At 37.2% G+C, this 26,001-nt stretch overlaps 1 protein-coding gene and 2 long non-coding RNA genes across 4 annotated transcripts in view; 1 reads left to right on the top strand and 2 right to left on the bottom strand.

Moving 5' to 3' along the window:
- Positions 1-12,437, bottom strand: part of LOC116564859 — a 317,617-nt gene extending 305,180 nt beyond the window's left edge. Inside the window, exons 1-2 of the long non-coding RNA XR_004275135.1 lie at positions 12,381-12,437; positions 11,207-11,211 (exon numbers count right to left, since the gene is read on the bottom strand). This is a non-coding gene — a long non-coding RNA (uncharacterized LOC116564859). The remainder of the gene's footprint in view (positions 1-11,206; positions 11,212-12,380) is intronic.
- CCDC50 (coiled-coil domain containing 50) overlaps positions 1-26,001 on the top strand; it is a 113,209-nt gene that overhangs the window by 66,325 nt on the left and 20,883 nt on the right. The gene's annotated exons all lie outside the window — the stretch shown is intronic.
- LOC116564860 lies at positions 2-10,626 on the bottom strand. Its single transcript, XR_004275136.1, has 2 exons — positions 10,596-10,626; positions 2-514 (listed from the first exon to the last, which is right to left on the bottom strand). It is a non-coding gene; the product is annotated as an uncharacterized LOC116564860 (long non-coding RNA).

The raw sequence follows: 26,001 nt of genomic DNA, 5'->3' as shown, positions 1-26,001 counted from the left end.
AAAAAAAGAAACACTTAGAGCAATTGAAGTATGTTATTCTGACTAGATGGACCGTAGAGGTTTTGCATATCTGTCTCAGCCCTCCTGGGGAAATTGGCCTAGATAGCATTCTTTAACACTCTGCCTTTCCCTCAGTAGCAAGGCTTTCTGAAACCCCTGGGCAATGGACCATTTATTAATATTTATTGAAAAAATTTAGTTCACTGAAATTTTAACTTAGGTATATGAATAACTTTGTATCTCTTCTTTTGTTTTTCATTTACTTATAGTGTAGAGCCAAGGAAATGGAATTGAAAAATGATTGCATAAGTGATGACACCATCCATCTCTCTGGCTGTAGACTAAGGTTTTTCTCTTATTTAAAGTCATTGCAGTATTTGTTGACAACCTCTCAATAATGTTCTGTTTATTTGCCAATAATTAGATTAATTCAACATGAAGTTGAATTTGATAAAGTGGTTATTTATTCAAGTATTTGGTGGGTTATTTTTTTTTTTTAAGATGGAATTTCGCCCTGTCACCCAGGCTGGAGTGCAGTGGTGCAATCTCTGCTCACTGCAACCTATGCCTCCTGGGCTGGAACAATTCTCCTGCCTCAGCCTGCGGAGCAGCTGGAATTACAGGCATGTGCCATGTGCCACCACGCCCAGCTAATTTTTGTATTTTTAGTAGACACCGGGTTTCACCATGTTGGCCAGGCCTGCCTGCAACTCTTGACCTCAAGCGATCTACTTGCCTCAGCCTCCCAAAGTGCTAGGATTACAGGTGTAAGCCACTGTGTCCAGCCAGCCAAGTATTTGGTTTTAAACATTTGTATTTCTTTATGCAAGGGATTGTATTCCTTTGTATAATCATTATTATTACAAGATCTTTAAGCCCCCCTTCAAGAAATTGAGTTTTCGTGTAGCTGCTAACCTTACTGCAATATTTATTTCCCTATACTACTTAAATAACAAATGGCAATCAAGCTCACTTGTTCTCCTCCTCTCTATCTCCCCACTCCGTGTACACACACACACACACACACACACACACATCTCTCCCTTCAGCTTGACTTGCTATTATCTTTTATTGTATAAATCTGAAATTCTTGGCATTTCAGTAGGGCGTTTGTTTAGGAAGGAAATATATAGATGACTAGAGAAAATGTTAATTTTTTTCCCACTGGGAACTGCCTTCTGTTTGCCTTACCTTTTCAGATAGCTTTTAAAGTTGGGCAATATTCAGGAAGCTGTTTAGGAGAGTTTCTCAGAGTGGATTTGGGTATCTCATTTTGAGAAAGATTTTTAATTTAATAAAGTTTATGTATTGTAGGAATTTAAATAAAATCATATGAGTTAAGTTTTAGGTAAATGTTAATCAGAAAGATAGTCTGCATCCCTAAGTGATGTCATTTTGGAGAAATGGAGGAAAAGGAAAAAAACAGGACTTCTTATAGCTATGATAAAATGCCTAAAGAAAAACCTCCATTTAAATACAGAAGGGGAGACAAAATGGTAGGTCCTGGCCTTAAGTCAAATTCTGGATAGTGGTTTCAACATCCAAAGCTTAGGCCTTGTTTACTTATAGTAATGCTATATTTTTCTTTATCTGCCCTGTGATTTTCCTTCATGTCCTTCAAAGTTTTTTATGGTAATTTTAAAGGAAAAAACAGTGTATTTTTATTTGATAACTAGGCAAAATCATTTGCCGTTTTTTATTTCATAAATATTTATTTTTCTATCTCGTACTATGATCAGTTTTATTTTAAAAATTCAGTGTTTCTCTTGCCTCTCACATACTTCATCCAGTTATATTTATTATTGTCAAATGTTAACGGGAGATACTTAATTAAAAAAAAATGTCACCACTTAACACTTAACCAGAATGTTAGTGTTTTAGCTGTCTTAGTAAGTGACCAAAGGTGGTATTTCCCTTGTGATAGCTAATTCAACATGTTTATTGAAAATTTGTTACTTTTTTTCAAGGTTTCTAAAAGATTACGATTTTAAAATCTTTTATGTTTATTTTATTTTTGTGTAAAGCAAACACTTTTTAAAGAATATCAGAGTAAATATTACCCTATGAATAAGGAGATAGAAATGAAATTCAGCCAGTTAAATTCTCTTATTCTTTCTCATGCAAGTAATGTAATAATGTTTGAAACTATAGAAGCAACTCAACTGTATTTTAATGAACTGCCAGACACTCTTCACTGTGTTGTCTGCTTTTTACTTTGTCATTTTTATATAAATGTGGAAGCATTTTTTGTTGTTGTTGTTGCTGCTGGAACGAACACACGCAGCTTAATTTTTAGGCCCATAATGTAGTAATGATTTAATGTTGTGATGTAAACTAATAATTCTGGCCTTGGAAAACGTTTCTGTTTCTGTATCTTTGTTCTTTGGAGGCCAGGCCTCGTTAACACCAGTATTGTTGAATAAACAAAATATGTTATGGAGCCTTATCATAAGGCTGCTTGACATAGACACCCACTCTCCTCTACCTTTTATAAATCATTGTTTGGAAGTGAAGTTAGATAAGAGTCAGATTAAATGTTTTGACTTGAAAAATATTTGACTCTTGTGTTCAAACCACTGTTAGACATAAGTATTTTATTAGACGAAAGTATTTTATTTTGGAACTGGACAGTTGTTTACATGTATTTAAAGGAACATTGTGATTTTCAGAAAGTGGCTTTGCATACTATAACTATTTCTCAAGTTACTTTACAACCACCAAGAGCATACCAATAAATTACAAAAACAGAAAATGAAAAATAACCCTAGGTGTTTTCAATGATAGAGAAATAGCTAACTTAGAAAAGAAAGATATGAATAGATGCTCCTAGGAGGAAAACCTTTGTAGAATGGCAATGACCACCTGGATCTAGGTCGGCATACTCTAAAACGTGTGACCTTGGGCTTTATGTTTACTGAACTCACTCTATGAAATTCTGGACCCAATTCATTACCCCCCCCCCCTTTTCTTCTCTAATGTGGCCTGAAGCTCAAGTAGATGATGAGTAAATTCATTGCGGATTGTTGCTCATCTCTTTCCCACAAAGTCAAAACTTTTCAATATAAAAATAATTAGCTTTTAACTGATTATTAATTTTCTTTAATACTGTCAAATCTTGTCTAAATTTTGTGTTGTGCCAAATTTGAAATACCTACTATAATATGGTGCATTCAGTTTACCACATAAGTGGTTAACATTTTAAGTCCTGGATTTTTGTTTGTTTGAAATGGAGCCTCACGCTGTTGCCAGGCTGGACTGCAGTGGCGCCATCTGGGCTCACTGCACCCTCTGCCTCCCAGGTTCAAGCTATTCTCCTGCCTCAGCTTCCCGAGTAGCTGGGACTAAAGGTGCACGCCACCAAGCCCAACTAATTTTTTTTTGTATTTTTAGTAGAGACGAGGTTTCACCTTGTTAGCCAGGATGGCCTCGATCTTTTGACCTTGTAATCCACCTGCCTCAGCCTCCCAAAGTGCGAGGATTACAGGGGTGAACCACTGTGCCTGGCTAAGTCCTGGACTTTTAATGTCTTGCCTTTATATAAATATCACTTTGGGGAATACCAAGATGATTCATTATTTAGTGATTATTTTCTTGAAAGATAACTATGATGATAAGGAGTGACATCTCTGTGTAAACAGCTTTCTGAAGAACTGAGACTAGAATAGAACTTGCAGCCAAAGGCTTTTTCCCTTTTGGGAAGGCAGTATTTGTGTAGAGAGTATTAAGGTAGATTACAATGTACATAGAGTGCCATATTCTGATAAAAGAAGTTTTTCTTAGAAACAATCATAACAAAATCAAAACCTCATCTTTCAGCAAAAAGGAAAAATGATTTTTAAATTACTTTGTCTGTTACTTACTGCTTATAGAGAAGTGACTATATAAAATGTGGTCCCATTTTCTCATTTCTGGTGGTGCCTGTGAGTCTTAAAGCCATATCTGCTTATCTTACTGTTGATAGAATACTTTTTTCTTCTTAGCCCATGATAGGTATATGGGCAGGTAGAAGGTAACTGGAGACTGTCCTGTTAATGCTGCATGGGGCACAATGTCATTCAAATTCTTCGTGGAAGAATCTCTTTTATCCATGGTGAGAGGTAAGAGTATTAAAGAAAAGAGACAGAGGCTATTGTTGGTCCTGGTGTTTAACAACTGTCATTAAAAACGCTGAAACTTAATTCTAGAGAAGTCAAGAAAGAAAAAAACTGAGAAAAATCTCAGTACTACAGAGTCACTTTTCCAATGAGACCTGCACTTTATGCCAGCACTGTTGTGAGGAGCAGTACTGCCTTAAATTAGTTTGACTCTGATGTAAGTGTATGTTACTTCCTTTACGTGACTGACTGTCAAATTTCTGTTGAGATATAACATTCACAGATGATCCCCAAGCATCCTTGTCATCAGAAGCTTTGGATCTTCTCTGCTACTGACTCGTGGCTGACCTGTAACACAGTAAATACATAGTTTTATTTCATGTTGTTTGTCAACCTCTGAATAAGCAGTAGCATGGCCAAAAAGACTGGTAGAAAAAGTGTGAGAATTTCCTGGTCAGATCTTTTATACCAGTTGACCACTTCTTAAGAAATTGAGAGTTGACTGTCTACTATGGTAACTATATAGAAGGTATTTCCAAAGGTTCTGTTGTGCAGGGAAGACATTTAGATTATTTGTAAGAATTTCACCAACACCCTTGGGTATTGAAATGTTTAACCATTAACAGAAAAAAAAAAAAAGGAGAAAACCAAACAAAACAGAGACATTTACTTGAAATGGGAGATTTGCTAATGTGAAGAGTGTTTTTATTTTACTTTTAAGAGAGAAGCAGGAAAACTTTTGCTATGTTAAGAAAGACACCAGAAGGGTGGTTCTGTTTGATGCCACAAGCTAACACAATCTTGTAAGTAATCATGTTGAGTTGTAGAATTATATGGCCCTAAAAACCATTCTCTTTCATATATGTGTGTATAATATATATATACATACATATATATATATATATATATATACACACACACATATATATATATATAAACACTGCCTAGTAACATTTTAATAGATTTAAGATGCATTTGTACATTCTTAGCAAACTAGAAAATGGTTTTTTTCCTTTTCGAGTAATTTCATAGCATAGGGAACCAGCACTGTGCAGGTTTCAGCATTTCAGATAAGGGCAGAATTAATTGTGTAACTTAATGCCCTGTTATTCATTGGTGAGGTTCATATATAAATGATAGAAAAAGTGAAAGATGGGTTTGAGTGACATTTTCTTCATGAAAGATCAAGGAGTAAGAACATGTAAGGGAAGACAGCTAAGAGACTGTACTATCACATATCATATAATTGGGATACATTTTTGTTATGCTGGATATCAGGCTATAATTGCTAAAATAATTTCTAGCTGTTAAATTTGATGACAAGGTTTTTGACATCAGAATTTTTATACTTTTGGTTGAATTGGCCTTGGAAATCCTATGGTTTCTAATTTCAGCTCTTGCTGTATGTACACTGCAAGCCAAATGCTCTTTCTCAGAAAGAGCTATATTTTTTACTTTCCTCTGACAGGCAACCCAATATTTATTTCATAAATTGTTACAAATAATGAGAGGATACACTGGGGAGATAGCATGTAAAAACGATGGTCCAAAATGAGAATTCTCTGTAATGGGGTTTTCCCTAAGATGAATCCATTCCAGCACATATTTTGAAAAGGTGCTGAATTCAAAAGTATAAGAGTTTTCTCATATAAATGAAGTTTCTCAGGAAATCTGAGGTGATGCTATCATTTGTCTCATAATTTGGAAAAATGATCTTTTGAGAGAGAGACTACACATTGCCCGGGCACTTTCAGATTCTTTAGTAAGTGCCCCTTTGATATTTGGAATATAGATATATTTATAAAACAAAAGGATTGTTATCCCAAATGCTCATGGATTTATAACCAAGCCCCAGAAGAATAGGCAGGTTTGAAATAGCTATTTCATGGAATTAAAAGAACCTTGATGGAATATAGTTACCTGTGTGAGAACAGAAAACAAAGAGGCTGCCTCAAACCACATCTAGAGATTAAGTAAAACTATGAGGGACACTTTGTGGATGCCTTAAAGGTGACCAGTGGTGGGTTCTAATGGGAATATACACACCCATCTGGACTAAGCCAATGGAAGCAGTCTCTTTCAGTTCATCTTCATACAGCACAAGTTGTTCCTGCTCATGACCTCATTGAGGAAAATGAGAAACGTGGTGCTGGTGACTTTCATGTGTCTTGGGAGGTTGGGGTGTTCAGCATGGTTAAGTCACTCCCAAAACGCAAACCTCCTTTTTTAAATGCCAATTGTACATCTACATTAATTCATCTATGCAAGCTTGTGTTTTCATGGTTTGTTTTTTACACCATATTTCTCATTGGGTTCTTTAAACATCCAGTTTAATACTGATATTATGAATAATTTTTAAACCAAAGTATTCTATAAGTCTGTGTGCTTTGTTTTCCTGGATGGTTTGACCAAGGTAAACACCAGTCTTGTCCTTCTCTCTTAATAAAGTCATCCATTTCTTAAGTCAGTGGTCTTTGTCTCATGTTTCTGTTTTGTTTCTTTACAGCATTCTAGGAAGGGAAGTTATGAGAGTATTATTATTTTTACAAAATGACCCTAATAGATCTGTTTAATAACAGTAAAATTTTCTCTTACTCCAGTTTCATACACGTTCTGTAAATATGTATGACATGATAATGAAGCCTGGTGTATTGAAATTCTCAATAAATACTGCCAACTATGGATCAGTTGGAGAAGTACCTTTGTTTTGTGTATAGCGTATGGTGGTTTGATGTATTTGTGAGAAAAAATAGGTAAGTGGATGTTCACACAATAATCCTAATGATTAAAGACTCCATCACAACTCACCTGCACTATACCTAACACCTTGTAGATACTTAAATGTGTTTTGAGAAAATGGATAACTGATTTATTCAATGTTATACCTTTATAGGACTTATTTTTATTTTAGTTGTTTTGATAGAATAGCCACGATATGGGAAATGATTCTGGAAACATCAGGTATCTTAAAAATATTTTCAGTGACTACTAAATTAATTTTTAAAGATGTCACTATTTAGCCACCCTATAGCAGATTCTCTAGACCTCAGATTCCTCTGTGGTAAATAAAACAGGGAATCTAAATTGTCCCTGTAGTCTCTGCTAGATCTTGAGTAGCACCAGTGGTGCGCAGGTGATACTGTTTTTTTTAGTTGAAGAACATTGGTATGTTGATTTCAACCTTTGGTCTCTAATTACCAAAGTTACTAATGGAAAAAGTTGATGCATCTAGAAGCCAATTAAAAAAATTAAATATGTAAGTAAAATAGCTCCCTTTAATCTGTGGTAAGAGGTACTCAAGGAGATAGGGTGATTTATGTGGATATGTCAGGCTATGGCCATGTGGAGGCCATGTGAAGAAGTAACATACTAGAAAGTCCCTTAAAGCTAAGAGACAGCTATCCACCTTGCACACCTTAGACATTTGGGGAAACCTTTAAGAGGGTTTTGGACTACTGCAAATCCTAGAGTCACAGTTTGAAGACAATTTTGTCCCCATTTCAAGGGCAGGAAGACCACTTCCCTGCCTCCATTGTGTTTGTGTATCATGCTTAAATGAACGAACACAAACTAAAGACTGCTGCAAAATCAGTGTACTAAAGAAATCTACAGGAATAAGGAGATGTGGGTCCTAGTCCAGGTTTTGCTATGAGCTTGTTTCAGGGACTTGGGACATCATTTATCCTGCTCTGTACCTCAGTTCACTTGCCTGAAGTACTCCTTCAAGTGTAACATTGGAGGAGTCCAGCTGTCAAGGGCTGCTAATTTCTTTTAAGATGTTGCCAGGAGGAGAGCAGCTTTATGCACTACCGGGTGCCTGCAGAATCACAAAGACTTCCTAGGCATTCCATCATGAAAGGCCTCAAGGGTGATCCTTTGTTCTTTACAGCACTATTTACAGCTACTTGTATCTCCACATCCAGTAGATTGTCATTAACTTGTGTATGTGGGTGTGTGTGTGTTTGCAAAAAATAAACATATTACAAATTTTATTGAAAGGATATGTCATATACAACTTACAAATAATATGTAATCTCTCTTCTATATAGTGAACTTATAGAATGTTCTCATTGATTTATTCAAACTCATGTATTTTTAGTTAACCTATGGTTGCAATTAACAAATGAGCAATTCTAAAATAAATGTCGATTGACATTTTCACTTATATTGACAAGATGAGAGTGTAACAGTACAATTGGATGTCTGAAGTTGACTCTGGTTAACAATGTCAGTTCTTTGCTGAGTTTAAAACTTTTTAAACACTTAAAGAATATTCCTCAGTATTTTGTGCTATTCACAATGTAACAGCTACAGACATTTTAAAGTTTTATCCTACAGTATTAACCATGTTAACATTTTCCCCCATCTTTTTAAAGCCAGTTATTAAGCACATCCATCTTTTTAAAGTAGACAGTCAATAAAACAGTAATTCAAGCTCTGATTTAAGTTTTTCCGATATCCGTGGTAAAAATACTCGATCCATAGCCTATTTCATATATTACCTATTTCATATATCACCAAATACAGAATCAATAAGTAACACACCATTATGTAGTATTTCCATTACAGAAATAAAAGATACAACCTCAAAAGTATAGATAATAGTAAACTAAATAGTAATATTTATAATCTTTGTTTTTAATATGATTTACTTAATTGTAACTTTAATTTTTAATAATGGATGTGGTTAGTAACTGGCTTGCCACATTCTTGAAGAATTTTAAGTTCTGAGATATATGTGCAGAATGTGCAGATTTGTTACATAGGTATACAGGTGACATGGTTTGCCGCACCCATGAACGCATTGTCAACATTAGGTATTTCTCCTAATGCTATCCTTCCCCTACCCCCTGACCCCCAACAGGTCCCGGTGTGTGATGTTCCCCTTCCTGTGTCTACGCGTTCTAATTGTTCAGCTCCCACTTATGAGTGAGAACATGAGGTGTTTGGTTTTTGGTTCTTGTGTAAGTTTTCTGAGAATGACTGTTTCTAGCTTCATGTTGCTGCAAAGGACGTGAACTTATCCTTTTTTATGGCTGCATAGTATTCCATGTTGTATATATGCCACATAATTATCCAGTGTGTCATTGATGGGCATTTGGGTTGGTTCCAAGTCTTTGCTATTGTGAACAGTGCTGCAATAAACATATGGTTACATGTGTCTTTATAGTAGAATGATTTATAATCCTTTGGGTATATACCCAGTAATGGGATTGCTGAGTCAGATGATCTATCTGGCTCTATATCCTTCAGGAGTCGCCACACTGTCTTCCACAATGGTTGAACTAATTTACACTCCCACCAGAAGTATAAAAGCGTACTTATTTCTCCACATCCTTTCTAGCATCTGTTGTTTTCTGGCTTTTTAATCACCATTCTGACTGGCTTGAGATGGTATCTCATTGTAGTTTTGATTTGCATTTCTCATGACCAGTGATGATGAGCTTTTTTCATATGTTTGTTGGCCTCATAAATGTCTTCTTTTGAGAAGCATCTGTTGACATCCTTTGCCCACTTTTTGATGGGGTGTTTTTTGTTTTTTTTTTTCTTGTAAATTTAAGTTCTTTGTAGATTCTGGATATTAGCCCTTTGTCAGATGGATAGGTTGCAAAAATTTTCTCCCATTCTGTAGATTGTCTGTTCACTCTGATGGTAGTTTCTTTTGCTGTGTAGAAGTAATTTAGTTTAATTAGGTCCCATTTGTCAATTTTGGCTTTTTTGTATGTGTTTTTCTAACCAATGTCCATCTCGATGTTTTATTCCCCAGCTTGAAATTTGAGCCTCTTTCCTCAAATGGTCTTTGAATGTTCTTGTAAATTAACTGCGCTAGTATTTCTTGCTTACTGTACTCCCAGGACACACCTTTCTTAAACAAATTCCTCAGCCTGATGATGCAAATTTGGTATTGGTCTTGTAGATCATAGTATGCCCTTAATTATGCCTGCCACTTTAAATTATTTTGTATCATTACCTGATCTTTGCCTTCACTAGCAGTGCTCTTCGTGCCTAACGAATCTTTTTGAAACCTTCCCTGCTGGTCTCTCAAGCCCTCCTTCCCTCAAATCCTTGTACAGGCTTCAGGGGCTCTCAGACACAGACAGGTAAATCTACCATTGACTATAAGGGTTTATGTCTACATGAAAATGGCCCTTTTGGCTTGGAGAGGACAGTACCAATTGGCGTATATCAGTTTTTTTTTTTCTTTTATAGATTATTCTTTGGTGTCACGTCTAAGAACTCTCTACCTAGTCCTACATCCTGAATATTTTTCTCCATTTTGGAGTGGCTTTTGTATAAAGCGAGATTGAGGATAAGGTTTCTGTTTTTTACATGGATGTTTAATTGCTCCAGAACCATTTTCTTGTTATCTTTTAAAAATTAACTCTCCCATTTTTAGTTTGATTCTGTTGTGGTTAGAGAAGACACTGCATGATTCCAGTTTCATTAAATTTGTTGAAGTTTGGGGCGTGGTATGGTGGCTTACGCCTGTAAGCTCAGCACTTTGGGAGGCTGAGGCAGGTGGATCATGAGGTCAGGAAATTGAGACCATGCTGGCAAATATGGTGAAACCATGTCTCTACTAAAAATACAAAAATTAGCCGGGCATGGTGGCAGGTGCCTGTAGTCAGCTACTGAGGAGGCTGAGGCAGGAGAATCGCTTTCACTTGCGAGATGCACGTTATGGTGAGATTGCACCACTGCACTCCAGCATGGTCGACAGAACTAGACTCTATCTCAAAAAAAAAAAAAAAATTGAAGTTTGTTTCATAGCCTTGGGATATTGCCTATGTTAGTATGTGTTCCATAAGCACTAAAAAGAACGTGTGTTGTGTTGCTGTGGGTGGAGTGTTCTACGTACTTATTCTTCTTGACTTATAATGGAGTTACGTCTGCATAAACTCATTAAGTTGAAAATGCCTTTCAACTTAATCTTTATTTATTTTTTTAAATAGAGGTGGAGTTTCACCATGCTGGCCAGGCTGGTCTTGAACTCCTGACCTCGTGATCTGCCTGCCTCAGCCTCCGAAAGTGCTGGGATTACAGACCTGAGCCACTGCACCCGGCCTCAACTTAATAATTTCAACTTATGATGGGTTTATCCAGATGTAAACCCATCCTCATTTTTGTAATCATATTTATCTAGATGCAACATCATTTTCATACAGTCAGGGGCCATCTTTATGCTCATTAGATCTTGTTGGTCAGTGGTATTGTTCTTCTATATTCTCACTGATTTCTGCCTAGTTGTTCTATCAGTTGTCAAGAGAGTGGTGTTGAAGTCTCTACTTCTGGATTTGTCTATTTTTTTGATTGCATTTTAGGTTTTGGGGTACATGTGAAGAACATGCAAGATGGTTGCATAGGTACACATGTGGCAGTGTGATTTGCTGCCTTCCTCCCCTTCACCTATATCTGGCATTTCTCCCCATGCTATTTCTCCCCAACCCCCCCCCCCGCTGTCCCTCCCCTATTTCCTCCAACAGATCCCAGTGTGTAGTGCTCCCCTCCCTGTGTCCATGTGTTCTCATTGTTCTCATTGTTCTATGAGTGAGAACATGTGGTGTTTGGTCTTCTGCTCTTGTGTCAGTTTGCTGAGAATGATGGTTTCCAGGTTCATCCATGTCCCTACAAAGGACACGAACTCATCGTTTTTGATCACTGCATAATATTCCATGGCGTATATGTGCCACATTTTCCCTGTCCAGTCTATCATTGATGGGCATTTGGGTTGGTTCCAGGTCTTTGCTATTGTAAACAGTGCCGCAATGAACATTCGTGTGCATGTGTCCTTGTAGAACTGGATTTGTCTGTTTTTTAAAAAATCAGTTCTATCAATTTTTGCTTTACATATTTTACAGTTGTCATTTGATATTCTGTACGTGTGTGTGTGTGTGTGTGTGTGTGTGTGTGTGTGTGTTTTATAGCAGGGTTCTCCAGAGGGACAGAACTAATAGGATATAGAAATATGAAAGAGAGTTTATTAGGGAGAATTGACTCCTATGATTACAAGGTGGAGTTGCATGATAGGCCATCTGCAAGCTGGGGAAGATAGAAGATGATAGTGCCTCTGTCCAAGTCCGAAATCCTCAAAACCAGGGAAACTGCAGCTTTCAGTCTGTGGCCAAAGCCCAAGAGCCCATGGTAAGCCACTGGTAGAAGTCACAGAGTCCAAAGGCCAATCCAGCATGGGGGAAGAAGGCAGCCAGAAAAGTCAGCAGGCAAAGCTTATCCCACCTTCCTCCACCTGCTTTGTTCTAGGCGCACTGGCGGCTGATTGGATGGTACCCACCTGTATTGAGAGTGGGTCTTACTCTTCCAGTCCACTGACACAAATGTCAGTCTCCTTTGATAACACCTTCACAGACACACCCAGAAATAATACTTTACCAGCCATTTAGGCATCCTTCAAATTGACACCTAATATTAATCATCATAGATACATACATGTCATGTCTTAGTGGAGTGACTGTTTAACCATGGACAGGTCCTGGACCTTGGCCTGTCAGAAATGGAGCCACACAGCAGGAGCTGAGCTGCAGTTGAATGAACGTCATGGCCTGATCTCTGCCTCCTGTCGGATCAGCAGCAGCATTAGATTCTCAGGAACGCAAACATTATTGTGAACCCTGCAAGCAAAAGATCTAGGTTGCCGGCTCCTTACGAGAATCTAATGCCTGAGGATTTGAGATGGAACAGTTTCATCCCAAACCATCTCCACCCACCCTCCTGTCCTTATCCATGGGAAAATTGTCTTCTAAAAAACCAGTCCCTGATGCTAAAAAGTTGAAGACCACTGGTTTTGAAAACGTCATGGCCATGTTAGTCCTAGTATATGTAAGAGGAGAAGAAAACCCAGGAATACCGTGTTCCTTAGGTTCCAAAGTTCTTTGCTTTATTTGTTTGTTCAGCATCCTATGTTGTTGTATAATATGTTTAGGTGTCTTAGTTGTATTTAGTGGGAGGAATAGGGAAAATATATCTTTTGTTTCCTAGAAATGGAAATCTCCAATATTTATATATTTTAATCTCATTTTAATTAGGTTTTGAGATTTATTAGGAATTTATTTTGATGTGATTAGTTTTGTTTTCTGTTCATTTCTGCCTATGCTATTTATTAACCAACTCATTGTTTTATAGATTTGAAATCCACTATTATAATAGTTCTAATTCTGTACTTTTTGTTTAAAAAATTATATTTGTCTAGTGGCACATTTCAAATTACTAAATAATATCTAATGAGATGTGCTCCTTTTTATTACCCTTTCAAAAAAAATGGCTATTTCCTATTTATTACCTCAGTGGAAGATTAAAGCAATTTTGGCATTCTTTTCCTTTTTATTTTTTACTATGTTCTGCATTTATTTATTTTGCTGGTGTATTTTTTATTATGAAATCTGCATAACAAAATATGAAATTTTACTATTTTAAGTGTATGATCCAGTGATACTAATTTTATTCACAGTGTTGGCAATTACTATTACCAAAACTTTTCAATTGCCCAAAATGTAAACTCTGTACTCATTAGTAACTCTTCATTCTTTCCCTTCCCCAACTTCTAGCAATCTAACCTTCTTGTCTCTATGAATTTGTCTGTTTTAGATATTTCGTAATGGTGGAATCAAACTACTTCTTGCATGTCTGGCTTATTGTACTTATCATACTGTTCAAGGTTCACTCACATAGCATTTATCAGCAGTTCATTTTTATGACTGAATAATAAAGTACATATGACATTTTGTGAATGCAGTTATCTATTGATAGACACTAGATTGTTTCCACCTTTTGGCCATTGTGAATAAATGCTTAAATGAACATTGTAGTACCAGTATTTGAGTCTCTATTTTCAGTTCTTCTGGTTTTATATGTTGGAATTGCTGGATCACGTGGTAACTCTGTTTAACTTTTGGAAGAACCGCTAAACTTTTCTGTAATAAGTACACCATTTTACATTCCCATCAGCAATTTCTCCACATTCTCATCAACACTTGATCTTTTCTTTTTCTTTCCCTAATAGTCATCCTAATTGTGTGTGAAATGAGGCTCCAACTTCATTATTTTGTATCTGGAAACCTACTGTATGTCTCAGCACTGTATGTTGAACAGATTTTCTTTCCCTTATTGAATAAACTTGGCACCTTTGAGGAAAATCAATTGGCCATAAGTTTGTGGGTTTAATTCTAGACCTCAGTTCTGTTCCATTGGTCTGTATGTTTAGCCTTATGCCAGCACTACACTATTTTGATTACTGGAGCTTTGTAGTAAGTTTTGAAATTGGAGATTGTGACTGTGTGTGTGTGTGTGTGTGTGTGTGTGTGTGTGTGTGTATGATTTTGGCTGTGAGGGTCCCCATTCCAATTCCAAATGAATTTTAAGATGAGCCTTTCATTTCTACAAAAATACTGTAGCAATTTTGATAAGGATTGCATTGAATCCACAGGTCTTTTGGGTAACAATGTCATCTTAACCATATTGAGTTCTTCAATCCGTGATCATGGAATGTCTTTCCATTGATTTATGTTAATTTTATTTTAAATGATATTTTATAGTTTATTGTGTATAGTCTTTCACACCTGTGGTTAAATTTATTCTTCTTATTCCTTGTATTTTAGAAGCTATTGTAAATGAAATTGCTTTCTTAATTTCCTTTTTTGATTATCACTAGTGTGTAGAAACAACTGATTTTTATTTATTGATCTTATAACTTGCAACTTTGCTTAACTCTAGTATCTGTCTTGTGGATTCATTGGGACTTTCAATACATAGGATTATGTTATAGGCAAAGAGAGATAGCTTTACTTCCTCCTTTCAAATTGAGATGCCTTTGTAGTAGTCTGTTTTGCATTACTAGGAAGAATTACCTCAGGCTGGGCACTTTCTAAAGAAAAGAGGTTTATTTGGCTCATGGCTCTACAGACTGTACAAGAAGCATGATACCAATATCTGCTACTGTTGAGGACATCAGAAAGCTTACAGTAATTGTGGAAGGCAAAAGGATAGCAGATGTGTCATGGTAAGAGAGGGAGCAAGAAAGAGGGAGGATGCCCCAGACTCTTCTTAGCAACCAGATCTTTTATGAAATCATTACTGTGGGGAGAACACCAAGCCATTTGTGAGGGGTCTGCTCCCATGACCCAAACACCTTCCACTAGGTTCCACCTCCAACATTAGAGATCAAATTTCAACATGAGATTTGGAGTTGAAATCTAAATATCCAAACTATAAAATTCTGCCCCTGGCTCCCCAAAACCCATGTCCTCCTCACATTGCAAAATAAAATCATTCCTTCCCAATAGTCCCCAAAAGTCTTAACTCATTCTGCCATCAACTCAAAAGTCAAAAGTCTTATTTGAGATTCAAGGCAAGTTCCTTCCACTTATGAGTCTGTAATATCAAAAACAAGTTATTTACTTCCAAGATGTTATGCAATGGTGGTACAGGCATTGAGTAAACATTCCCATTCTGAAGGAGATTGGCCAAAAGAAAAGGGCAACAGACTTAGCCAGCAAGTCCAAAACCCAGCAGGGAAGATGTTAAACCTAAAACCTCCAAAATAACTCTTGACTTCATGTCTCACATCCTGGGCACACTAGTTCAAGGAGTAGGTCCCCAAGGCTTTAGACGGCTCTACCCCTTTGGGTTTGCTGGGTGCCGCTTATGTGGCTGCACTCATGAGTTGGAGTTAAATACTTGCAGCTTTTCAAGTTAAAGGTGCACACTGCTGGTTACTCTACCACTCTGGGGTCTGGAGGGCAGTGGACCAGCTCATAGCTCCACTAGGCAGTGTCCGAGTGAGGACTCTGTGTGGAGTCTCCAACTTTACATTTCCCCTTGGCAGTGTCCTAGTAGAGGTTTCCTATGGAGACTCTGCCCCTGTAGTAGGCTTCTGCCCAGGCACCTAGGCTTTCTGATATATCCCCTGAGATCTACGTGGAAGCTGCCAAACCTCCACTCTTGCAGTCTGCACACCCACAGACTTAACACTATGTGGATGCTTCCAAGACTTATGGCTTGCACCTTTCAGAATGGCGTCTTGAGCTGTACATGGGGCCCTTTGAGATTTGGATGTAGCTAGAACCACCAGATTTCAGGGAACATCTCCCCAAAGTGGCACAGAGCAACAGGACCCTGGGCCTGGCCCCTGAAACTATTCTTTGTTCCTAGGTTTCTGGGCCTGTGATGCGAAGGCCCACCTCAGATATTTCTGAAATACCTTGAGACCTTTTTAAAAATTGTCTTGGCTATTAGGACATGGTTCCCATTTATTGATGCTAATATCTCTAGCAATGGTTGCTTGCTCAAATTCCTTATCTGCAAATGCTCTTTCCTTCTCTACCACATGGCCAGGTTGTAGATTACCCAAATTGTTACCCTCTACTCCTTTTTAAATTATAAGTGCCAACTTTAGTTTTTTCTTTACTCCCATATCTGATCATTGGCCATGAGAAGCTGGCACACCAAATCTTTCATGCTTTGCTGCTTAGAAATTTCTTCCCCCAGGTACCCTAAGTCATACTCAAGTTAAGCCTTCCGCAAAGTCATAGGACATAGACAAATGTAGCCATGTTCATTGCTAGGGCATAACAAGAGTAATCTTTGCTCCAGTTGCAAGTAAGTTCCTCTTTTTCACCTGAGACTTTATCAGCCCAGGCTTCACTCTCCATATTTCTATCAGCATTATGGTCACAATCATTTAAACAGATTTTTAAGAAGTACCGAATTTGTCTTCCCGTCATCTGAGCCCTCCAAACTATTCTAACCTGTGCCTACCACCCAGTTTTAGAGCTGCTTCCATATTTTCAGGTTTTATCACAATGCCCCACTCCTTGGTACCAATTTTCTGCATAGTAAGTCTTGTATTGCTATAAGGGAATAGTTGATACTGGGTAATTTATAAAGAAAATAGGCTTATTTGAACCATGATTCTGTAGGCTATATAGGAAATATAGTACCAGCATCTGATTTCTAGTGAAGGCCTCAAGAAGCTTACAATCATAATGGAAAGTAAAGGAGAAGCAGATATGTCATACGGCAAGAAAGGGAGCAAGAGATGGGGAAGTCCCCTGACTCTTTTTAACAACCAGATCTCATGTGAATGTATTAGGAGAGCACCAAGCCTTTCATGAAGGATCTGCCTCCATGACACAAACACCTCCCACCAGCCCCACCTCCAACACTGGAGATAATATTTCAACATGAGATTTGAAGGATACAAGTATCTATAACAGCCTTTATATCTTTTTTACATCTACTTGTTCTGGCTAGAATTTATGTGTGATATTGAATAACAGCAGTGAAAGTGGGCATCTTTGAGAGGGCAATGCTTACCTCTTAGAATGAGTTAAGAATTGGTACCTCCTATTTTGTGGAGGCATTTGGGAAGGATTATTTTCAATTCTTATTTATTTATTTATAGAATTGACCAGCAAATTCATCTGGTCCTATGCTTCCCCTCCCCCCCGGGAGTGTTTTAATTACTGATTCAATTTCTTACTACAGGTCTGTTGGGATTATGCATTTCTTCTCCAGTTGTTTTAGGTAATTTGTGTTTCTAGGAATTGGTTCTTTTCATCTATGTTATTTAACTTATGAGTGTATAATTATTCAAATTATTATAATCCTTTTTTTGGTAAGCTGTGGGATAATCCTTTTCATTTTTGCAAGGTTGGTACTAATGTTTCTACTCTTATTTCTAATTTTAGTTATTTACTACTTCCCTTTTTGTCAGTCTTAACTAAAGGCTTATAATTTCATTTTTCAAATAAACTTTTGGTTTTGTTGACTTCATTGTTTTTTTATTCCCTATTTCATTTATCTCTACTCTGATCTTCATTCTTTCCCCCTTTCTTCTAGTTTTTTCCTGTTTCTTCAAAGTATAAAGTTAGGTTAATGGTTGGAGATTTTTCTCTTTATATGGGTATATACAGTTGTAAGTTTTCCTCTGAGTATTGTCTTTGCTTCATCCTGTATGTTTTGTTATTGTGTGTGAATGTGTGTGTATGTTTTCATCTTCATTATTTTCTAAGTATTTCCTGGTTTACCTTTTGACTTTTTTCCTTCCTCCATTGGTTTTATAGGGATGTGTTAATTTTCACACAGTTTTAATTTTCCATATTCATTACATTGACTTTTAATTTCTTTAAATTGTGGTCAAAGAAGATACTTTGTATGGTTCTGATTTTATTAAATTTATTAAGAGTTATTTTACCCAGCATAGTCTGTTCTGGACAGTGTTTTATATGAACTCAAGAAGAATGTGTGTTCTGCTGTTGATGAGTGGAGTGTTTTATGTATGTTAGGTTTAATGGATTTATAGTGTTACTCCAGTCCTCTACTTCTTTAGTGCTAATCTGTTTAGATGTTCTCATTAATACAAGTGGTGTATTGGAGCCTCCAACTATTATTGTAAAACTTTTTCCATTCAATTCTGTCAGTGTTTGCTTTATATATTTTGAAGCTATGTTGTTTGGTGTATAGATGTTTATAATTTTTGTAATTTCTTGATGAATTTACTTTTTATCAATGTATAATGTCTTTATTTATTTTTTGTAATTGTTTTTGACATAAAGTCAATTTTGCCTGGTACTAGTATAGCTACCCTAAGTCTCTTTTGGTTACCATTTCCTTCCTTTTACTTTAATCTATTTGTGCCTCTAGATTTAAAGTGGGTCTCCTATAGACAATATAATTGCATAATTTTTTTAAACTGCATTCTGTCAACCACTGCCTTTTCATTAATGAATTTTAATCCATTTACAATTGTAAGTTTTGTTAAAGAAGGACTTCTGCCTGTTTGATACCTGTCTTCTGTATGGACAGTTCCTTTTTTGTGTTCCTCATTTCCTCTATTATTGTTTTCCTTTGCATTTAGTTGATATTTTTAAGTGAATTTTTTTGCTTCCTTTCTCAGTTTCTTTTATTTTTTTAAATACTGTCTTGCTTACTGCAATGGGGATTATATTTATCATAATAAATTTATAAAAGTCTAGTTTGAATTGACATCAGTTTCAATAGCATACAAAAACTTTGTTCTCTTTATGTTGCTGTTGTGACAGATTATATCGTTATACATTTTATGCACAGTAGCATAGATCTAGAATTATTTTTATGTTTTTATTTTTTAAATAATTTAGGATGAGAATCTCCAACCCCTGGTACTGTCCATGGCCCATTTGGAATTGGGCCACACAGCAAGAGGTGAGTGGTATGAGTAAGCATTACCACCTGAGCTCTACCTCCTGTCAGATCAGTGGTGCCATTAGATTCTTATGAGTGTGAACCGTATTGTGAACTGGGCATGCAAGGAGTTTAGGTTGTAGGCTCCTTATGAGAATCCAACTAATGCCTGATGATCTGGGCTGGAGCAGTTTCATCCCCAAATCATCCGCACTCCTGGTTCATTGAAAAATTGCCTTCCACAAAACCAGTCCCTGGTGCCAAAAAGGTTTGGGAATGCTGCTGTAGGACACAAAAAGTAGAATTATAAATTAAGAATACTATAAAAGTGTTGGCTTTTACATTCATGTAGTTACATTTATCAGAGCCCTTTGTTTCTTCACACAGTTTTCAGTTACCAGTATCTTTTCATTTCAACCTGAAGGTCTATGTTAGTATTTCTTTCAAGACATGTCTAGTGGTAACAGACTCCCTTGGTTTTTGTTTACCTTGGAATGGCTTAATTTATCCCTAATTTTTGCCTGATATAGAAATTTTGGTTGTCAGCCTTTTTCATTTAGCATTCTAAATATGCCATTCCACATGCTTTTGGTTACCATAGTTTCTGATGGGGGAATTGGCTGTTAATTCTGAGACTCTCTTGTACAAGAGGAGTTGCTTCGTCTTGCTGCTTTCAAGATTTTTCATTTTTTGAGAGTTTGATTATAATGTGCCTCAACATGGGTCTCTGAGTTTATCTTAGTTGGGATTTGTTGGGCTTCTTGGATGTGTAGATTCATATCTTTCATCATATTTAAGACAACTGTTTCAAAGTCTTTGTCTAGTAAGTTCAATATCTGGGCTTTCTCAGGGATAGCATCTATTGATTTTGTTCCTTTAAGTAGGCTATACTTTTCTGTTTCTTTATATATCTTGTGATTTTTGTTGTTGAAAACTGGACATTTGAATATGATAATCCTGGAAATCAGATGCTCACCCTTTGTTGGGGTTTGCATTTTCTTTCTATTGTTGAGGGTTGTAGTAGTCCATTGTCTAGTGACTTTCCCAAACTATGTTGGCAGAGACTATATTGCTTGTCATTGTAGCTCCTTAGTGTGTGTGATTTTTTATCTTGTGCTTAACAGAGACTTTCTTGAACATCAGCTGTTGGCCAGTGTCAGGGGGCAAAGAAGTACCTCTTTCAGGCTTTGCAGACTGGCACTTTTCTGGGACCCTCCCCTTCTTGAACACTTAGCCCAATTTTCACCGAGACAAGAGTTTCACCCAAGGTAAAATTTAAGATATTTGAGGTCTTTTTTATGCATGCTTCTTGCCCTTGCCATATATATGACTTTCTAAACGCCCCCATAAATATGGGCACTTTTGATTGTGAAGAAACTCTCTTCCTAGGTTTCTCTCTTAAGTCTTGGTCTGTCTGTTGTATGTCTTAAGTTTAATCTCTTGCCATAGATGTCAGCGGTTGCTCATCCACTTTGCAATGTTTTCAAATAATGCCCACTATTTATCTGGCCATGGTGATTTTCCAGTTAGGCAAACTAAGATAAGCACCTTGTATGACTCTTTCAGATCACCCTGTCAGGTTAGAACAGACCTGAATGATAATTTGCATATAAGGTCTTCTATGCTTCCTCTGATATTAGGGACCGGGATCCCACACTGGGAATGTAGGCTTCCTTCTTTAAGAGTATTGCTGAACCAGGAGAGGCTGCGGAATGAGCAAGCAAAATGCCAGAAAGCTTTTTAACCATGTATAAATTAGCTTTTCCTTTACTTCATGTTCACTAGGTTGCTGTAAGCCTTTGATTGTTTTCCAGAGTTCTGAAACTGTTGGTTCTGAAAGTTTCTGCTTGTTTTTTGATTTGTGTGTGTGTGTGGTTGGGATTCGTGGAGGCCCAGGGTTTGAGACTGCACACTTGACCCTTTTGCTAATTCCTTAAGGAAGTTGACTTATTTGTAGAATAATGTTACAAAATTTATCTTAATACTTTTAATGAAATAATTGTTACTAATACATAATGGAGTCCTGTTTAGCTGTCAAAAGAAATGGAGAAAATCTCAGCCATAAAGTGAGCTACAGGATATATTTTTAAATGAGGAAAAAAAGGTGGAGAAAACATGAAAGTTTCTCATGATGTATCTGGAAAAGGGAGGTTGAGAGATTATGCCATTATCTGTACATGTTTGCTTTTATTAAGGAAAATGGAATAACAAAATTTTTGAGTTTGCTATAGGAAGGGAGGAAATATGTGTGTGTAGGAGATGTAGAATCTAGATATAATGCAGTACTCATTGTTTTGTATATTTGATGTAAGAATTGGGTATTTCATATAATTATGAAACAAAATTTTACAAATACAAAAGAAACTTCAAAAGTTATTGTAAAATGAAAGAAGTGAACTTAATTGTATCCACTTGTTAACACTCATACAGAATTGAACTGTTTCAAATGATCTTATGTAGCTCGCTCTCCCTCTCTCTCTCTCTCTGTCTCTCAATGGACACATATACATATAAAAACAAAATTCAGCCATCTTTGTCCGTTGAAAAGGCCTAGAAACAATGGGCACAAACACAACAGCAAGGTCAGAAATGCAGAAAGGAATTAGTTTAAATAAAAAGTGTACATTGGTAAATATAAATGAATATTGATTATTTAAACAATATCATGGGTTAAAATGTAAATAAAATTAAAATACATGAAAATGAAATATAAATCATAAAAAAATTTAAAGTGCTCTAAGGCAGTATTTTTCAAATGTTTTCATATATTAATCATTTGGGATCTTGTTAAATTGCAAATTTTGATTAATTGGTCTGGGGTGGGGATGGTGATTTTGCATTTTTAAAATTTCTTTTAAAAATTTCAATAGTTTTGAGGGTAGAGGTGGTTGTTGTTTATGTGGATAAGTTCTTAGGTAGTGAATTCTGAGATTTTGGTGCATCTGTCACTCAAGTAGTGTACACTTTACTTAATATGTAGTCTTTTTTACATCCTTTTAAAAATTGTTAAATTTTTATTTTTAGTTCTGGGGTACATGTGCAGGATGTGCAGGTTTGTAACGTAGGTAAATGTGTGCTAAAGTGGTTTGTGGCACCTGTCAACTAAGTCCAGCATGCGTTAGCTAATTTTCATTTTTAACAAATTCTCAGGTTATTTTTATTCTTCCTGTCTAAGAAAATATTGTGGCTAGCAAGATATAGTTTCTTCATTATCTTGGAAGAAGTTAAATACTATTAGACTTCATATGTCAGGTGTGATTGATGTAATCATTATTACAGCTATAAAAAGAGTAGTAAAAAATGTAAAACTACCTGTGAAGCAGATTCACTCTGCACTCATCACCTTACCTGAGTCTGGCGAGACAGAACACACTCATACCCGAGTTTCATGAAGTGGTTTATTACTTACCCATAGGCAGAAAGGACAACAGTAGCCTAGGACTCTTCATAAGCCAGTCCCCCAGATCAGGAAAACTGCTTTGGACTGATGGAGTCTTATCTGTGTGTGTCTAACTTGCAGCACCCCTGAGGGAACCTGGAAAGAAGCCCACCCTGGGGCATTGTGTTTCACTGATTTAGTGCCAAAGCACTGAAAGACAGCCTGTTTCTCTGGGGAGACTGAAACAGAGCCCAGGCTCTTCTGGCCAGGCGCCCCATGTCTCAGGATGCTGCATCATTCTACAGTTATTCTTGACAACTGCAAGGAAGAAAAAGGAGAGAGCTGTATTGGCCCAAGCCCATCTGGACAACTGTCCTGCACTTTCAAGTTAATAGTGAAGGAAATGAAATAATAAAATATAATTGGTGAGAAAAGAAGTTAGAAAAAATGAAAGAAATAGTAGTTAAATGGTTGAATATTTCAGTTGTTATATTAAATGTTTGTGAACTAAATGTTTCAACTGAAAGACAAGATTGTAAGGCTGATAAAACTGTATGCAGCCTTATGAGAAATACTTAAAATATATGACACAGAATGAAAATAAAGAACAAAAAAAAGATGGTCATGGAAACTAATGAAAGCCATGATAAATATCAGAAAAGGTAATCTTTAATGAAAAGTGTTATGACCAGGAGCAGCGGCTCATGCCTGTAAATCCCAGCACTTTGGGAGGCCGAGGCTAGCAGATCACTTGAGGTCAGGAGTTTGAGACCAGCCTGGCCAACATGGTGAAACCCTGTATTTACTAAAAATACAAAAAAAATTAGCCAGGCGTGGTGGTGCATGCTTATAATCCCAGCTACTTGGGAGACTGAGGCAGAAGAATCACTTAAACCCAGGAGGCAGAGGTTGCAGTGAGCTGAGATCATGCCGTTGCACTCCAGCCTGGGCGACAAGAGTCAAACTCCATCTCGAAAAAAAATTTTTTTTTTTTTAAAGAATATACTGGAGAAAAATAGGAACATTTTGTAAAAGTAAAAACTTCACCTCACCTGGAATATTTGAAAAACTGGACAAATGAACTTTTGTAACAGTCAAAGCTGTCTAGATTGGGGTGTTCAGGATGTTATCTCCCATACTGTGCTCCAACCATTCTAAGCTCACTTCCTCCAGACGCACAGGCTGTTTTATAATTCTATGAGTAGATACAAACAAAATCTCTTTAATATGAGAATTTCCTCAAGGTAGAATGGGGCTACACTGGAGATGTGATTTCTCACCAAATATAACCTCTTGTCCCTGTTGCCTACTGTAGTGCGTGACACATAGTGAGAGCTCAAAAATCTTTGGATAACTGTGGATGGAAAGAGAAGAGGACTCCTAAGGCCTTCTCCAACTTTGACATTCTTGGAATTCCCATTACTGAGCACAGTCTTACTCAAGATCTGATGAATAACTTAATGAGTATTAGGAAGGGGCAAGGGACAAAATAAGGATCAGAGGAGATCATCTGAAAATAGCTGATGTTTTTAACCTAACATTTATAGGTTATGTTTGCAGACAAGTTTGGGTTCAAAGATTTGCAAAGAAGGTCTCTCTCTCTCTTTCTTCCTGTAGTTTTTGCTAAGGAAGGTGTTGGGAAAAAGGGACAGCCTCACCAGGACTGTGAGTGTCAAATGGCATGTCTACATGTACCCTTTCCTCTCCTCCCCTATCACTGGGGGTCACTCATCTTGAAGTCCCAGAATCTTTTTCACTAAGCATTCAGTAGCTCACCTCCAATTTCTACCTATTATCATCCTGTTACCCTCTAATTGGCCCTCTTTGAGAAGCTAAACCACACACATAGCTGTAAAGAACACAAAAAGTCCACACCTGCCCTGGAGGAAGAAGCATCCTGCACTCCGACAAAGTTTGAAAAGGCAGTTACTCCCTGTATTAGGCCATTCCCACATTGTTGTAAGAAATACCTGGGACTGGGTAATTTATAAAGAACAGAGCTTTAGTCTGGTGGCAGTGGCTCACAACTGTAATCCCAGCACTTTGGGAGGCTGAGGCAGGCGGATCACCTGAGTTCAGAGTTTGAGACCAGCCTAGCCAGCCTAGTCCATTTCTACTAAAAATACAAAAAAATTAGCCAGGCATGGTGGTGCCTGCCTGTAGTCCCAACTATTCCTGAGACTGAAGCAGGAGAATCACTTGAACCTGGGAGACAAAGGTTGCAGTGAACTGAGATCACACCACTGCACTCCAGCCTGGGTGATAGAGCGAGACTCCCTCTCAAAAACAACAACAAAAAAATCAGAGGTTTAATTGGCTCATGGTTGTATGGGCTGTGCAGGAAGCATAGCGACAACTGCTTTTAGGGAGGCCTCAGGAAGTTTAAAATCATGGAGGAAGGTGAAGGGGAGGCAGACACATCACGTGGTGAAGGCAGGAGCAAGAGAGAGAGAGGGGAGGTGTCACACACTTTCAAACGAGCAGGCCTGGGGAGAATCACTCACTGTTGCGACAACAGTACCAAGGGTATGGCACTAAACCGTTCATGAGAAATCCACCCCCATGATCCAGTCATCTCCCACCGGGCCCCACCTCCAACACTGGGGATTACGATTCAATATGGGATTTGTGTGGGAATGCCGATGCAAAGCATATTACTTCCCTAGTCACACCCTCGTATTTTGCTCCCATAGGCCATGTCTGGCCTCTTGGCAGGCTCTCACGGTGGTCCAGCTGATGCCCCTCAACAGGCCTGAATTAAGGTGTAGGCACTTCCTACCCTCTCCCCACTCTGAGGAGAGATGGTGGTCTTTGGCACTTAACACATCAGTGATTCTCCAAAATTGATCCAAAAAATTAATAAAATCTTTCTCAGATCTTTGTTTTCCCAGTGATTTGTATACCGTCAATCTACATGAAAATTTCAGGTGTCATTTAACCATTTTTTACTACCTACATTGAAATTTCTGCCTGATACTATGACTTTAGAATGTGCTATTTGTAGCATACTGTAAAGTTGAAATACAATGCAAGATATATATATGTATATATATATGATTTACAGTTTTCTAGTAACCATATTTTAAAAGGTAGAAAATTATGAGTTGAGAAAATTTTATTTAATACATCTAAAATATTATTTTAGCATGTAACCAATACACTATTAATTACATATTTTACATTTGTTTTTTTCCACTGTAGCTCTTCAAATGTGGTATATATTCATAGGCCTTTCAATTTGAACTAGGTACTTTTCTTTTCTTTTTTTTTTTTTTGAGACAGAGTTTCTCATCACCCAGGCTGCGCTGCCTTGGTGCGATCTTGGCTCACTGCAACCTCTGCCTCCCAGGATCA

Source organism: Sapajus apella, unplaced genomic scaffold, assembly GCF_009761245.1.
Source record: "Sapajus apella isolate SASKATOON/1434 unplaced genomic scaffold, GSC_monkey_1.0 scaffold38, whole genome shotgun sequence".
NCBI lineage: Eukaryota > Metazoa > Chordata > Mammalia > Primates > Cebidae > Sapajus > Sapajus apella.
The sequence above is the reverse complement of the archived record's forward strand: the minus strand, read 5'-3'. Positions and strand labels throughout refer to the sequence as shown.